Raw genomic sequence first — 14684 nt, 5'->3', positions numbered from 1 at the left:
CCAGTCTGAGAATGCCAGATCTCGGAAGCCATCCAGACTCGGGCCTGGTTAGTACTTGTATGGGAGACCAACTAGGAACCTCAGGTGCCGTAAGCTTTTGTTTATTTCTTTTTTGCATTATGATGTCATAATCAGACCACTTTTTTCCCTATGGGAGGCCAACTAGGAACCTCAGGTGCCGTAAGCTTTTGTTTATTTCTTTTTTGCATTATGATGTCATAATCAGACCACTTTTTTCCCTATCCAGAAGCGTCTTGTCTTTTGTCGCAACCAGAGTTTGATATTCTACCAACATTAGCGAGAACGCATTCTTTTAATTTCACTTACTGCTATACCAGTCTGAAAATGCCTGATCTTGTCAAATCTCGGAAGCCATCCAGACTCGGGCCTGGTTAGTACTTGTATGGGAGACCAACTAGGAACCTCAGGTGCCGTAAGCTTTTGTTTATTTCTTTTTTGCATTATGATGTCATAATCAGACCACTTTTTTCCCTATCCAGAAGCGTCTTGTCTTTTGTCGCAACCAGAGTTTGATATTCTACCAACATTAGCGAGATCGCATTCTCTTAGTTTCACTTACGGCCATACCAGTCTGAAAATGTCAGATCTCGGAAGCCATCCAGACTCGGGCCTGGTTAGTACTTGTATGGGAGACCAACTAGGAACCTCAGGTGCCGTAAGCTTTTGTTTATTTCTTTTTTGCATTATGATGTCATAATCAGACCACTTTTTTCCCTATGGGAGACCAACTAGGAACCTCAGGTGCCGTAAGCTTTTGTTTATTTCTTTTTTGCATTATGATGTCATAATCAGACCACTTTTTTCCCTATCCAGAAGCGTCTTGTCTTTTGTCGCAACCAGAGTTTGATATTCTACCAACATTAGCGAGATGCATTCTCTTAATTTCACTTACGGCCATACCAGTCTGAAAATGCCTGATCTCGTCAGATCTCGGAAGCCATCCAGACTCGGGCCTGGTTAGTACTTGTATGGGAGACCAACTAGAAACTTCAGGTGCCGTAAGCTTTTGTTTATTTCTTTTTTGCATTATGATGTCATAATCAGACCACTTTTTTCCCTATGGGAGACCAACTAGGAACCTCAGGTGCCGTAAGCTTTTGTTTATTTATTTTTTGCATTATGATGTCATAATCAGACCACTTTTTTCCCTATCCAGAAGCGTCTTGTCTTTTGTCGCAACCAGAGTTTGATATTCTACCAACATTAGCGAGATCGCATTCTCTTAGTTTCACTTACGGCCATACCAGTCTGAAAATGCCTGATCTCGTCAGATCTCAGAAGCCATCCAGACTTGGGCCTGGTTAGTACTTGTATGGGAGACCAACTAGGAACCTCAGGTGCCGTAAGCTTTTGTTTATTTCTTTTTTGCATTATGATGTCATAATCAGACCACTTTTTTCCCTATCCAGAAGCGTCTTGTCTTTTGTCGCAACCAGAGTTTGATATTCTACCAACATTAGCGAGATCGCATTCTCTTAATTTCACTTACGGCCATACCAGTCTGAAAATGTCAGATCTCGGAAGCCATCCAGACTCGGGCCTGGTTAGTACTTGTATGGGAGACCAACTAGGAACCTCAGGTGCCGTAAGCTTTTGTTTATTTCTTTTTTGCATTATGATGTCATAATCAGACCATTTTTTTCCCTATGGGAGACCAACTAGGAACCTCAGGTGCCGTAAGCTTTTGTTTATTTCTTTTTTGCATTATGATGTCATAATCAGACCACTTTTTTCCCTATCCAGAAGCGTCTTGTCTTTTGTCGCAACCAGAGTTTGATATTCTACCAACATTAGCGAGATCGCATTCTCTTAATTTCCCTTACGGCCATACCAGTCTGAAAATGCCTGATCTCGTCAGATCTCGGAAGCCATCCAGACTCGGGCCTGGTTAGTACTTGTATGGGAGACCAACTAGGAACCTCAGGTGCCGTAAGCTTTTGTTTATTTCTTTTTTGCATTATGATGTCATAATCAGACCACTTTTTTCCCTATGGGAGGCCAACTAGGAACCTCAGGTGCCGTAAGCTTTTGTTTATTTCTTTTTTGCATTATGATGTCATAATCAGACCACTTTTTTCCCTATCCAGAAGCGTCTTGTCTTTTGTCGCAACCAGAGTTTGATATTCTACCAACATTAGCGAGAACGCATTCTCTTAATTTCACTTACTGCTATACCAGTCTGAAAATGCCTGATCTTGTCAAATCTCGGAAGCCATCCAGACTCGGGCCTGGTTAGTACTTGTATGGGAGACCAACTAGGACCCTCAGGTGCCGTAAGCTTTTGTTTATTTCTTTTTTGCATTATGATGTCATAATCAGACCACTTTTTTCCCTATCCAGAAGCGTCTTGTCTTTTGTCGCAACCAGAGTTTGATATTCTACCAACATTAGCGAGATCGCATTCTCTTAGTTTCACTTACGGCCATACCAGTCTGAAAATGCCTGATCTCGTCAGATCTCGGAAGCCATCCAGACTCGGGCCTGGTTAGTACTTGTATGGGAGACCAACTAGGAACCTCAGGTGCCGTAAGCTTTTGTTTATTTCTTTTTTGCATTATGATGTCATAATCAGACCACTTTTTTCCCTATGGGAGACCAACTAGGAACCTCAGGTGCCGTAAGCTTTTGTTTATTTCTTTTTTGCATTATGATGTCATAATCAGACCACTTTTTTCCCTATCCAGAAGCGTCTTGTCTTTTGTCGCAACCAGAGTTTGATATTCTACCAACATTAGCGAGATCGCATTCACTTAATTTCACTTACGGCCATACCAGTCTGAAAATGCCTGATCTCGTCAGATCTCGGAAGCCATCCAGACTTGGGCCTGGTTAGTACTTGTATGGGAGACCAACTAGGAACCTCAGGTGCCGTAAGCTTTTGTTTATTTCTTTTTTGCATTATGATGTCATAATCAGACCACTTTTTTCCCTATGGGAGACCAACTAGGAACCTCAGGTGCCGTAAGCTTTTGTTTATTTCTTTTTTGCATTATGATGTCATAATCAGACCACTTTTTTCCCTATCCAGAAGAGTCTTGTCTTTTGTCGCAACCAGAGTTTGATATTCTACCAACATTAGCGAGATCGCATTCACTTAATTTCACTTACGGCCATACCAGTCTGAAAATGCCTGATCTCGTCAGATCTCGGAAGCCATCCAGACTCGGGCCTGGTTAGTACTTGTATGGGAGACCAACTAGGAACCTCAGGTGCCGTAAGCTTTTGTTTATTTCTTTTTTGCATTATGATGTCATAATCAGAGCACTTTTTTCCCTATCCAGAAGCGTCTTGTCTTTTGTCGCAACCAGAGTTTGATATTCTACCAACATTAGCGAGATCGCATTCTCTTAGTTTCACTTACGGCCATAGCAGTCTGAAAATGCCTGATCTCGTCAGATCTCGGAAGCCATCCAGATTTGGGCCTGGTTAGTACTTGTATGGGAGACCAACTAGGAACCTCAGGTGCCGTAAGCTTTTGTTTATTTCTTTTTTGCATTATGATGTCATAATCAGACCACTTTTTTCCCTATGGGAGGCCAACTAGGAACCTCAGGTGCCGTAAGCTTTTGTTTATTTCTTTTTTGCATTATGATGTCATAATCAGACCACTTTTTTCCCTATCCAGAAGCGTCTTGTCTTTTGTCGCAACCAGAGTTTTATATTCTACCAACATTAGCGAGATCGCATTCTCTTAATTTCACTTACGGCCATACCAGTCTGAAAATGTCAGATCTCGGAAGCCATCCAGACTCGGGCCTGGTTAGTACTTGTATGGGAGACCAACTAGGAACCTCAGGTGCCGTAAGCTATTGTTTATTTCTTTTTTGCATTATGATGTCATAATCAGACCACTTTTTTCCCTATCCAGAAGCGTCTTGTCTTTTGTCGCAACCAGAGTTTGATATTCTACCAACATTAGCGAGATCGCATTCTCTTAATTTCCCTTACGGCCATACCAGTCTGAAAATGCCTGATCTCGTCAGATCTCGGAAGCCATCCAGACTCGGGCCTGGTTAGTACTTGTATGGGAGACCAACTAGGAACCTCAGGTGCCGTAAGCTTTTGTTTATTTCTTTTTTGCATTATGATGTCATAATCAGACCACTTTTTTCCCTATCCAGAAGCGTCTTGTCTTTTGTCGCAACCAGAGTTTGATATTCTACCAACATTAGCGAGATCGCATTCTCTTAATTTCCCTTACGGCCATACCAGTCTGAAAATGCCTGATCTCGTCAGATCTCGGAAGCCATCCAGACTTGGGCCTGGTTAGTACTTGTATGGGAGACCAACTAGGAACCTCAGGTGCCGTAAGCTTTTGTTTATTTCTTTTTTGCATTATGATGTCATAATCAGACCACTTTTTTCCCTATCCAGAAGCGTCTTGTCTTTTGTCGCAACCAGAGTTTGATATTCTACCAACATTAGCGAGATCGCATTCTCTTAATTTCACTTACGGCCATACCAGTCTGAAAATGTCAGATCTCGGAAGCCATCCAGACTCGGGCCTGGTTAGTACTTGTATGGGAGACCAACTAGGAACCTCAGGTGCCGTAAGCTTTTGTTTATTTCTTTTTTGCATTATGATGTCATAATCAGACCATTTTTTTCCCTATGGGAGACCAACTAGGAACCTCAGGTGCCGTAAGCTTTTGTTTATTTCTTTTTTGCATTATGATGTCATAATCAGACCACTTTTTTCCCTATCCAGAAGCGTCTTGTCTTTTGTCGCAACCAGAGTTTGATATTCTACCAACATTAGCGAGATCGCATTCTCTTAATTTCCCTTACGGCCATACCAGTCTGAAAATGCCTGATCTCGTCAGATCTCGGAAGCCATCCAGACTCGGGCCTGGTTAGTACTTGTATGGGAGACCAACTAGGAACCTCAGGTGCCGTAAGCTTTTGTTTATTTCTTTTTTGCATTATGATGTCATAATCAGACCACTTTTTTTCCCTATGGGAGGCCAACTAGGAACCTCAGGTGCCGTAAGCTTTTGTTTATTTCTTTTTTGCATTATGATGTCATAATCAGACCACTTTTTTCCCTATCCAGAAGCGTCTTGTCTTTTGTCGCAACCAGAGTTTGATATTCTACCAACATTAGCGAGATCGCATTCTCTTAGTTTCACTTATGGCCATACCAGTCTGAAAATGCCTGATCTCGTCAGTTCTCGGAAGCCACCCAGATTCGGGCCTGGTTAGTACTTGTGTGGGAGACCAACTAGGAACCTCAGGTGCCGTAAGCTTTTGTTTATTTCTTTTTTGCATTATGATGTCATAATCAGACCACTTTTTTCCCTATGGGAGACCAACTAGGAACCTCAGGTGCCGTAAGCTTTTGTTTATTTCTTTTTTGCATTATGATGTCATAATCAGACCACTTTTTTCCCTATCCAGAAGCGTCTTGTCTTTTGTCGCAACCAGAGTTTGATATTCTACCAACATTAGCGAGATCGCATTCACTTAATTTCACTTACGGCCATACCAGTCTGAAAATGCCTGATCTCGTCAGATCTCGGAAGCCATCCAGACTTGGGCCTGGTTAGTACTTGTATGGGAGACCAACTAGGAACCTCAGGTGCCGTAAGCTTTTGTTTATTTCTTTTTTGCATTATGATGTCATAATCAGACCACTTTTTTCCCTATGGGAGACCAACTAGGAACCTCAGGTGCCGTAAGCTTTTGTTTATTTCTTTTTTGCATTATGATGTCATAATCAGACCACTTTTTTCCCTATCCAGAAGCGTCTTGTCTTTTGTCGCAACCAGAGTTTGATATTCTACCAACATTAGCGAGATCGCATTCACTTAATTTCACTTACGGCCATACCAGTCTGAAAATGCCTGATCTCGTCAGATCTCGGAAGCCATCCAGACTCGGGCCTGGTTAGTACTTGTATGGGAGACCAACTAGGAACCTCAGGTGCCGTAAGCTTTTGTTTATTTCTTTTTTGCATTATGATGTCATAATCAGACCACTTTTTTCCCTATCCAGAAGCGTCTTGTCTTTTGTCGCAACCAGAGTTTGATATTCTACCAACATTAGCGAGATCGCATTCTCTTAGTTTCACTTACGGCCATAGCAGTCTGAAAATGCCTGATCTCGTCAGATCTCGGAAGCCATCCAGACTTGGGCCTGGTTAGTACTTGTATGGGAGACCAACTAGGAACCTCAGGTGCCGTAAGCTTTTGTTTATTTCTTTTTTGCATTATGATGTCATAATCAGACCACTTTTTTCCCTATGGGAGGCCAACTAGGAACCTCAGGTGCCGTAAGCTTTTGTTTATTTCTTTTTTGCATTATGATGTCATAATCAGACCACTTTTTTCCCTATCCAGAAGCGTCTTGTCTTTTGTCGCAACCAGAGTTTTATATTCTACCAACATTAGCGAGATCGCATTCTCTTAATTTCACTTACGGCCATACCAGTCTGAAAATGTCAGATCTCGGAAGCCATCCAGACTCGGGCCTGGTTAGTACTTGTATGGGAGACCAACTAGGAACCTCAGGTGCCGTAAGCTATTGTTTATTTCTTTTTTGCATTATGATGTCATAATCAGACCACTTTTTTCCCTATGGGAGACCAACTAGGAACCTAATTGCCGTAAGCTTTTGTTTATTTCTTTTTTGCATTATGATGTCATAATCAGACCACTTTTTTCCCTATCCAGAAGCGTCTTGTCTTTTGTCGCAACCAGAGTTTGATATTCTACCAACATTAGCGAGATCGCATTCTCTTAATTTCACTTACGGCCATACCAGTCTGAGAATGCCAGATCTCGGAAGCCATCCAGACTCGGGCCTGGTTAGTACTTGTATGGGAGACCAACTAGGAACCTCAGGTGCCGTAAGCTTTTGTTTATTTCTTTTTTGCATTATGATGTCATAATCAGACCACTTTTTTCCCTATGGGAGGCCAACTAGGAACCTCAGGTGCCGTAAGCTTTTGTTTATTTCTTTTTTGCATTATGATGTCATAATCAGACCACTTTTTTCCCTATCCAGAAGCGTCTTGTCTTTTGTCGCAACCAGAGTTTGATATTCTACCAACATTAGCGAGAACGCATTCTTTTAATTTCACTTACTGCTATACCAGTCTGAAAATGCCTGATCTTGTCAAATCTCGGAAGCCATCCAGACTCGGGCCTGGTTAGTACTTGTATGGGAGACCAACTAGGAACCTCAGGTGCCGTAAGCTTTTGTTTATTTCTTTTTTGCATTATGATGTCATAATCAGACCACTTTTTTCCCTATCCAGAAGCGTCTTGTCTTTTGTCGCAACCAGAGTTTGATATTCTACCAACATTAGCGAGATCGCATTCTCTTAGTTTCACTTACGGCCATACCAGTCTGAAAATGTCAGATCTCGGAAGCCATCCAGACTCGGGCCTGGTTAGTACTTGTATGGGAGACCAACTAGGAACCTCAGGTGCCGTAAGCTTTTGTTTATTTCTTTTTTGCATTATGATGTCATAATCAGACCACTTTTTTCCCTATGGGAGACCAACTAGGAACCTCAGGTGCCGTAAGCTTTTGTTTATTTCTTTTTTGCATTATGATGTCATAATCAGACCACTTTTTTCCCTATCCAGAAGCGTCTTGTCTTTTGTCGCAACCAGAGTTTGATATTCTACCAACATTAGCGAGATGCATTCTCTTAATTTCACTTACGGCCATACCAGTCTGAAAATGCCTGATCTCGTCAGATCTCGGAAGCCATCCAGACTCGGGCCTGGTTAGTACTTGTATGGGAGACCAACTAGAAACTTCAGGTGCCGTAAGCTTTTGTTTATTTCTTTTTTGCATTATGATGTCATAATCAGACCACTTTTTTCCCTATGGGAGACCAACTAGGAACCTCAGGTGCCGTAAGCTTTTGTTTATTTATTTTTTGCATTATGATGTCATAATCAGACCACTTTTTTCCCTATCCAGAAGCGTCTTGTCTTTTGTCGCAACCAGAGTTTGATATTCTACCAACATTAGCGAGATCGCATTCTCTTAGTTTCACTTACGGCCATACCAGTCTGAAAATGCCTGATCTCGTCAGATCTCAGAAGCCATCCAGACTTGGGCCTGGTTAGTACTTGTATGGGAGACCAACTAGGAACCTCAGGTGCCGTAAGCTTTTGTTTATTTCTTTTTTGCATTATGATGTCATAATCAGACCACTTTTTTCCCTATCCAGAAGCGTCTTGTCTTTTGTCGCAACCAGAGTTTGATATTCTACCAACATTAGCGAGATCGCATTCTCTTAATTTCACTTACGGCCATACCAGTCTGAAAATGTCAGATCTCGGAAGCCATCCAGACTCGGGCCTGGTTAGTACTTGTATGGGAGACCAACTAGGAACCTCAGGTGCCGTAAGCTTTTGTTTATTTCTTTTTTGCATTATGATGTCATAATCAGACCATTTTTTTCCCTATGGGAGACCAACTAGGAACCTCAGGTGCCGTAAGCTTTTGTTTATTTCTTTTTTGCATTATGATGTCATAATCAGACCACTTTTTTCCCTATCCAGAAGCGTCTTGTCTTTTGTCGCAACCAGAGTTTGATATTCTACCAACATTAGCGAGATCGCATTCTCTTAATTTCCCTTACGGCCATACCAGTCTGAAAATGCCTGATCTCGTCAGATCTCGGAAGCCATCCAGACTCGGGCCTGGTTAGTACTTGTATGGGAGACCAACTAGGAACCTCAGGTGCCGTAAGCTTTTGTTTATTTCTTTTTTGCATTATGATGTCATAATCAGACCACTTTTTTCCCTATGGGAGGCCAACTAGGAACCTCAGGTGCCGTAAGCTTTTGTTTATTTCTTTTTTGCATTATGATGTCATAATCAGACCACTTTTTTCCCTATCCAGAAGCGTCTTGTCTTTTGTCGCAACCAGAGTTTGATATTCTACCAACATTAGCGAGAACGCATTCTCTTAATTTCACTTACTGCTATACCAGTCTGAAAATGCCTGATCTTGTCAAATCTCGGAAGCCATCCAGACTCGGGCCTGGTTAGTACTTGTATGGGAGACCAACTAGGACCCTCAGGTGCCGTAAGCTTTTGTTTATTTCTTTTTTGCATTATGATGTCATAATCAGACCACTTTTTTCCCTATCCAGAAGCGTCTTGTCTTTTGTCGCAACCAGAGTTTGATATTCTACCAACATTAGCGAGATCGCATTCTCTTAGTTTCACTTACGGCCATACCAGTCTGAAAATGCCTGATCTCGTCAGATCTCGGAAGCCATCCAGACTCGGGCCTGGTTAGTACTTGTATGGGAGACCAACTAGGAACCTCAGGTGCCGTAAGCTTTTGTTTATTTCTTTTTTGCATTATGATGTCATAATCAGACCACTTTTTTCCCTATGGGAGACCAACTAGGAACCTCAGGTGCCGTAAGCTTTTGTTTATTTCTTTTTTGCATTATGATGTCATAATCAGACCACTTTTTTCCCTATCCAGAAGCGTCTTGTCTTTTGTCGCAACCAGAGTTTGATATTCTACCAACATTAGCGAGATCGCATTCACTTAATTTCACTTACGGCCATACCAGTCTGAAAATGCCTGATCTCGTCAGATCTCGGAAGCCATCCAGACTTGGGCCTGGTTAGTACTTGTATGGGAGACCAACTAGGAACCTCAGGTGCCGTAAGCTTTTGTTTATTTCTTTTTTGCATTATGATGTCATAATCAGACCACTTTTTTCCCTATGGGAGACCAACTAGGAACCTCAGGTGCCGTAAGCTTTTGTTTATTTCTTTTTTGCATTATGATGTCATAATCAGACCACTTTTTTCCCTATCCAGAAGAGTCTTGTCTTTTGTCGCAACCAGAGTTTGATATTCTACCAACATTAGCGAGATCGCATTCACTTAATTTCACTTACGGCCATACCAGTCTGAAAATGCCTGATCTCGTCAGATCTCGGAAGCCATCCAGACTCGGGCCTGGTTAGTACTTGTATGGGAGACCAACTAGGAACCTCAGGTGCCGTAAGCTTTTGTTTATTTCTTTTTTGCATTATGATGTCATAATCAGACCACTTTTTTCCCTATCCAGAAGCGTCTTGTCTTTTGTCGCAACCAGAGTTTGATATTCTACCAACATTAGCGAGATCGCATTCTCTTAGTTTCACTTACGGCCATAGCAGTCTGAAAATGCCTGATCTCGTCAGATCTCGGAAGCCATCCAGACTTGGGCCTGGTTAGTACTTGTATGGGAGACCAACTAGGAACCTCAGGTGCCGTAAGCTTTTGTTTATTTCTTTTTTGCATTATGATGTCATAATCAGACCACTTTTTTCCCTATGGGAGGCCAACTAGGAACCTCAGGTGCCGTAAGCTTTTGTTTATTTCTTTTTTGCATTATGATGTCATAATCAGACCACTTTTTTCCCTATCCAGAAGCGTCTTGTCTTTTGTCGCAACCAGAGTTTTATATTCTACCAACATTAGCGAGATCGCATTCTCTTAATTTCACTTACGGCCATACCAGTCTGAAAATGTCAGATCTCGGAAGCCATCCAGACTCGGGCCTGGTTAGTACTTGTATGGGAGACCAACTAGGAACCTCAGGTGCCGTAAGCTATTGTTTATTTCTTTTTTGCATTATGATGTCATAATCAGACCACTTTTTTCCCTATGGGAGACCAACTAGGAACCTAATTGCCGTAAGCTTTTGTTTATTTCTTTTTTGCATTATGATGTCATAATCAGACCACTTTTTTCCCTATCCAGAAGCGTCTTGTCTTTTGTCGCAACCAGAGTTTGATATTCTACCAACATTAGCGAGATCGCATTCTCTTAATTTTACTTACGGCCATACCAGTCTGAGAATGCCAGATCTCGGAAGCCATCCAGACTCGGGCCTGGTTAGTACTTGTATGGGAGACCAACTAGGAACCTCAGGTGCCGTAAGCTTTTGTTTATTTCTTTTTTGCATTATGATGTCATAATCAGACCACTTTTTTCCCTATGGGAGGCCAACTAGGAACCTCAGGTGCCGTAAGCTTTTGTTTATTTCTTTTTTGCATTATGATGTCATAATCAGACCACTTTTTTCCCTATCCAGAAGCGTCTTGTCTTTTGTCGCAACCAGAGTTTGATATTCTACCAACATTAGCGAGAACGCATTCTTTTAATTTCACTTACTGCTATACCAGTCTGAAAATGCCTGATCTTGTCAAATCTCGGAAGCCATCCAGACTCAGGCCTGGTTAGTACTTGTATGGGAGACCAACTAGGAACCTCAGGTGCCGTAAGCTTTTGTTTATTTCTTTTTTGCATTATGATGTCATAATCAGACCACTTTTTTCCCTATCCAGAAGCGTCTTGTCTTTTGTCGCAACCAGAGTTTGATATTCTACCAACATTAGCGAGATCGCATTCTCTTAATTTCACTTACGGCCATAGCAGTCTGAAAATGCCTGATCTCGTCAGATCTAGGAAGCCATCCAGACTCGGGCCTGGTTAGTACTTGTATGGGAGACCAACTAGGAACCTCAGGTGCCGTAAGCTTTTGTTTATTTCTTTTTTGCATTATGATGTCATAATCAGACCACTTTTTTCCCTATCCAGAAGCGTCTTGTCTTTTGTCACAACCAGAGTTTGATATTCTACCAACATTAGCGAGATCGCATTCTCTTAACTTCACTTACTGCTATACCAGTCTGAAAATGCCTGATCTCGTCAAATCTCGGAAGCCATCCAGACTCGGGCCTGGTTAGTACTTGTATGGGAGACCAACTAGGACCCTCAGGTGCCGTAAGCTTTTGTTTATTTCTTTTTTGCATTATGATGTCATAATCAGACCACTTTTTTCCCTATCCAGAAGCGTCTTGTCTTTTGTCGCAACCAAAGTTTGATATTCTACCAACATTAGCGAGATCGCATTCTCTTAATTTCACTTACGGCCATACCAGTCTGAAAATGCCTGATCTCGTCAGATCTCGGAAGCCATCCAGACTCGGGCCTGGTTAGTACTTGTATGGGAGACCAACAAGGAACCTCAGATGCCGTAAGCTTTTGTTTATTTCTTTTTTGCATTATGATATCATAATCAGACCACTTTTTTCCCTATGGGAGACCAACTAGGAACCTCAGGTGCTGTAAGCTTTTGTTTATTTCTTTTTTGCATTATGATGTCATAATCAGACCACTTTTTTCCCTATCCAGAAGCGTCTTGTCTTTTGTCGCAACCAGAGTTTGATATTCTACCAACATTAGCGAGATCGCATTCTCTTAATTTCACTTACAGCCATACCAGTCTGAAAATGCCAGATCTCGGAAGCCATCCAGACTCGGGCCTGGTTAGTACTTGTATGGGAGACCAACTAGGAACCTCAGGTGCCGTAAGCTTTTGTTTATTTCTTTTTTGCATTATGATATCATAATCAGACGACTTTTTTCCCTATGGGAGACCAACTAGGAACCTCAGGTGCCGTAAGCTTTTGTTTATTTCTTTTTTGCATTATGATGTCATAATCAGACCACTTTTTTCCCTATCCAGAAGCGTCTTGTCTTTTGTCGCAACCAGAGTTTGATATTCTACCAACATTAGCGAGATCGCATTCTCTTAGTTTCACTTACGGCCATACCAGTCTGAAAATGCCTGATCTCGTCAGATCTCGGAAGCCATCCAGACTCGGGCCTGGTTAGTACTTGTATGGGAGACCAACTAGGAACCTCAGGTGCCGTAAGCTTTTGTTTATTTCTTTTTTGCATTATGATGTCATAATCAGACCACTTTTTTCCCTATGGGAGACCAACTAGGAACCTCAGGTGCCGTAAGCTTTTGTTTATTTCTTTTTTGCATTATGATGTCATAATCAGACCACTTTTTTCCCTATCCAGAAGCGTCTTGTCTTTTGTCGCAACCAGAGTTTGATATTCTACCAACATTAGCGAGATCGCATTCACTTAATTTCACTTACGGCCATACCAGTCTGAAAATGCCTGATCTTGTCAGATCTCGGAAGCCATCCAGACCCGGGCCTGGTTAGTACTTGTATGGGAGACCAACTAGGAACCTCAGGTGCCGTAAGCTTTTGTTTATTTCTTTTTTGCATTATGATGTCATAATCAGACCACTTTTTTCCCTATGGGAGACCAACTAGGAACCTCAGGTGCCGTAAGCTTTTGTTTATTTCTTTTTTGCATTATGATGTCATAATCAGACCACTTTTTTCCCTATCCAGAAGCGTCTTGTCTTTTGTCGCAACCAGAGTTTGATATTCTACCAACATTAGCGAGATTGCATTCACTTAATTTCCCTTACGGCCATACCAGTCTGAAAATGCCTGATCTCGTCAGATCTCGGAAGCCATCCAGACTCGGGCCTGGTTAGTACTTGTATGGGAGACCAACTAGGAACCTCAGGTGCCGTAAGCTTTTGTTTATTTCTTTTTTGCATTATGATGTCATAATCAGACCACTTTTTTCCCTATCCAGAAGCGTCTTGTCTTTTGTCGCAACCAGAGTTTGATATTCTACCAACATTAGCGAGATCGCATTCTCTGAGTTTCACTTACGGCCATACCAGTCTGAAAATGCCTGATCTCGTCAGATCTCGTAAGCCATCCAGACTTGGGCCTGGTTAGTACTTGTATGGGAGACCAACTAGGAACCTCAGGTGCCGTAAGCTTTTGTTTATTTCTTTTTTGCATTATGATGTCATAATCAGACCACTTTTTTCCCTATGGGAGACCAACTAGGAACCTCAGGTGCCGTAAGCTTTTGTTTATTTCTTTTTTGCATTATGATGTCATAATCAGACCACTTTTTTCCCTATCCAGAAGCGTCTTGTCTTTTGTCGCAACCAGAGTTTGATATTCTACCAACATTAGCGAGATCGCATTCTCTTAGTTTCACTTACGGCCATACCAGTCTGAAAATGCCTGATCTCGTCAGATCTCGTAAGCCATCCAGACTTGGGCCTGGTTAGTACTTGTATGGGAGACCAACTAGGAACCTCAGGTGCCGTAAGCTTTTGTTTATTTATTTTTTGCATTATGATGTCATAATCAGACCACTTTTTTCCCTATGGGAGACCAACTAGGAACCTCAGGTGCCGTAAGCTTTTGTTTATTTCTTTTTTGCATTATGATGTCATAATCAGACCACTTTTTTCCCTATCCAGAAGCGTCTTGTCTTTTGTCGCAACCAGAGTTTGATATTCTACCAACATTAGTGAGATTGCATTCACTTAATTTCCCTTACGGCCATACCAGTCTGAAAATGCCTGATCTCGTCAGATCTCGGAAGCCATCCAGACTCGGGCCTGGTTAGTACTTGTATGGGAGACCAACTAGGAACCTCAGGTGCCGTAAGCTTTTGTTTATTTCTTTTTTGCATTATGATGTCATAATCAGACCACTTTTTTCCCTATCCAGAAGCGTCTTGTCTTTTGTCGCAACCAGAGTTTGATATTCTACCAACATTAGCGAGATCGCATTCTCTTAGTTTCACTTACGGCCATACCAGTCTGAAAATGCCTGATCTCGTCAGATCTCGTAAGCCATCCAGACTTGGGCCTGGTTAGTACTTGTATGGGAGACCAACTAGGAACCTCAGGTGCCGTAAGCTTTTGTTTATTTCTTTTTTGCATTATGATGTCATAATCAGACCACTTTTTTCCCTATGGGAGACCAACTAGGAACCTCAGG

The 14684-nt window shown here is 41.9% G+C and overlaps 32 pseudogenes; all 32 read left to right on the top strand.

Moving 5' to 3' along the window:
- The first annotated feature begins 321 nt into the window (after positions 1–321).
- LOC134589324 (5S ribosomal RNA) lies at positions 322–440 on the top strand (annotated as a pseudogene).
- A 467-nt stretch (positions 441–907) lies between these two features.
- LOC134596079 (5S ribosomal RNA) lies at positions 908–1026 on the top strand (annotated as a pseudogene).
- A 225-nt stretch (positions 1027–1251) lies between these two features.
- LOC134589464 (5S ribosomal RNA) lies at positions 1252–1370 on the top strand (annotated as a pseudogene).
- A 468-nt stretch (positions 1371–1838) lies between these two features.
- Positions 1839–1957, top strand: LOC134594633 (5S ribosomal RNA; annotated as a pseudogene).
- A 478-nt stretch (positions 1958–2435) lies between these two features.
- LOC134592901 (5S ribosomal RNA) lies at positions 2436–2554 on the top strand (annotated as a pseudogene).
- Positions 2555–2779: 225 nt separating this feature from the next.
- Positions 2780–2898, top strand: LOC134598049 (5S ribosomal RNA; annotated as a pseudogene).
- A 225-nt stretch (positions 2899–3123) lies between these two features.
- Positions 3124–3242, top strand: LOC134592889 (5S ribosomal RNA; annotated as a pseudogene).
- Positions 3243–3376: 134 nt separating this feature from the next.
- On the top strand, positions 3377–3495 carry LOC134598017 (5S ribosomal RNA; annotated as a pseudogene).
- Positions 3496–3963: 468 nt separating this feature from the next.
- Positions 3964–4082, top strand: LOC134594632 (5S ribosomal RNA; annotated as a pseudogene).
- Positions 4083–4216: 134 nt separating this feature from the next.
- Positions 4217–4335, top strand: LOC134594187 (5S ribosomal RNA; annotated as a pseudogene).
- Positions 4336–4803: 468 nt separating this feature from the next.
- LOC134594631 (5S ribosomal RNA) lies at positions 4804–4922 on the top strand (annotated as a pseudogene).
- A 226-nt stretch (positions 4923–5148) lies between these two features.
- LOC134587924 (5S ribosomal RNA) lies at positions 5149–5267 on the top strand (annotated as a pseudogene).
- Positions 5268–5492: 225 nt separating this feature from the next.
- LOC134598037 (5S ribosomal RNA) lies at positions 5493–5611 on the top strand (annotated as a pseudogene).
- A 225-nt stretch (positions 5612–5836) lies between these two features.
- Positions 5837–5955, top strand: LOC134592877 (5S ribosomal RNA; annotated as a pseudogene).
- Positions 5956–6089: 134 nt separating this feature from the next.
- Positions 6090–6208, top strand: LOC134596532 (5S ribosomal RNA; annotated as a pseudogene).
- An 892-nt stretch (positions 6209–7100) lies between these two features.
- On the top strand, positions 7101–7219 carry LOC134589322 (5S ribosomal RNA; annotated as a pseudogene).
- A 467-nt stretch (positions 7220–7686) lies between these two features.
- On the top strand, positions 7687–7805 carry LOC134596078 (5S ribosomal RNA; annotated as a pseudogene).
- A 225-nt stretch (positions 7806–8030) lies between these two features.
- Positions 8031–8149, top strand: LOC134589452 (5S ribosomal RNA; annotated as a pseudogene).
- Positions 8150–8617: 468 nt separating this feature from the next.
- On the top strand, positions 8618–8736 carry LOC134594630 (5S ribosomal RNA; annotated as a pseudogene).
- A 478-nt stretch (positions 8737–9214) lies between these two features.
- On the top strand, positions 9215–9333 carry LOC134592866 (5S ribosomal RNA; annotated as a pseudogene).
- Positions 9334–9558: 225 nt separating this feature from the next.
- Positions 9559–9677, top strand: LOC134598024 (5S ribosomal RNA; annotated as a pseudogene).
- A 225-nt stretch (positions 9678–9902) lies between these two features.
- On the top strand, positions 9903–10021 carry LOC134592853 (5S ribosomal RNA; annotated as a pseudogene).
- A 134-nt stretch (positions 10022–10155) lies between these two features.
- On the top strand, positions 10156–10274 carry LOC134596531 (5S ribosomal RNA; annotated as a pseudogene).
- A 1145-nt stretch (positions 10275–11419) lies between these two features.
- On the top strand, positions 11420–11538 carry LOC134588712 (5S ribosomal RNA; annotated as a pseudogene).
- Positions 11539–11925: 387 nt separating this feature from the next.
- On the top strand, positions 11926–12044 carry LOC134598104 (5S ribosomal RNA; annotated as a pseudogene).
- Positions 12045–12603: 559 nt separating this feature from the next.
- On the top strand, positions 12604–12722 carry LOC134592841 (5S ribosomal RNA; annotated as a pseudogene).
- A 225-nt stretch (positions 12723–12947) lies between these two features.
- Positions 12948–13066, top strand: LOC134596981 (5S ribosomal RNA; annotated as a pseudogene).
- Positions 13067–13291: 225 nt separating this feature from the next.
- Positions 13292–13410, top strand: LOC134594629 (5S ribosomal RNA; annotated as a pseudogene).
- Positions 13411–13544: 134 nt separating this feature from the next.
- On the top strand, positions 13545–13663 carry LOC134596273 (5S ribosomal RNA; annotated as a pseudogene).
- Positions 13664–13888: 225 nt separating this feature from the next.
- Positions 13889–14007, top strand: LOC134596271 (5S ribosomal RNA; annotated as a pseudogene).
- Positions 14008–14232: 225 nt separating this feature from the next.
- On the top strand, positions 14233–14351 carry LOC134594628 (5S ribosomal RNA; annotated as a pseudogene).
- Positions 14352–14485: 134 nt separating this feature from the next.
- Positions 14486–14604, top strand: LOC134596270 (5S ribosomal RNA; annotated as a pseudogene).
- The last annotated feature ends 80 nt before the right edge of the window (positions 14605–14684 follow it).

This window comes from Pelobates fuscus, chromosome 2 (genome assembly GCF_036172605.1).
Source record: "Pelobates fuscus isolate aPelFus1 chromosome 2, aPelFus1.pri, whole genome shotgun sequence".
Taxonomy (NCBI): domain Eukaryota; kingdom Metazoa; phylum Chordata; class Amphibia; order Anura; family Pelobatidae; genus Pelobates; species Pelobates fuscus.
The sequence above is the reverse complement of the archived record's forward strand: the minus strand, read 5'-3'. Positions and strand labels throughout refer to the sequence as shown.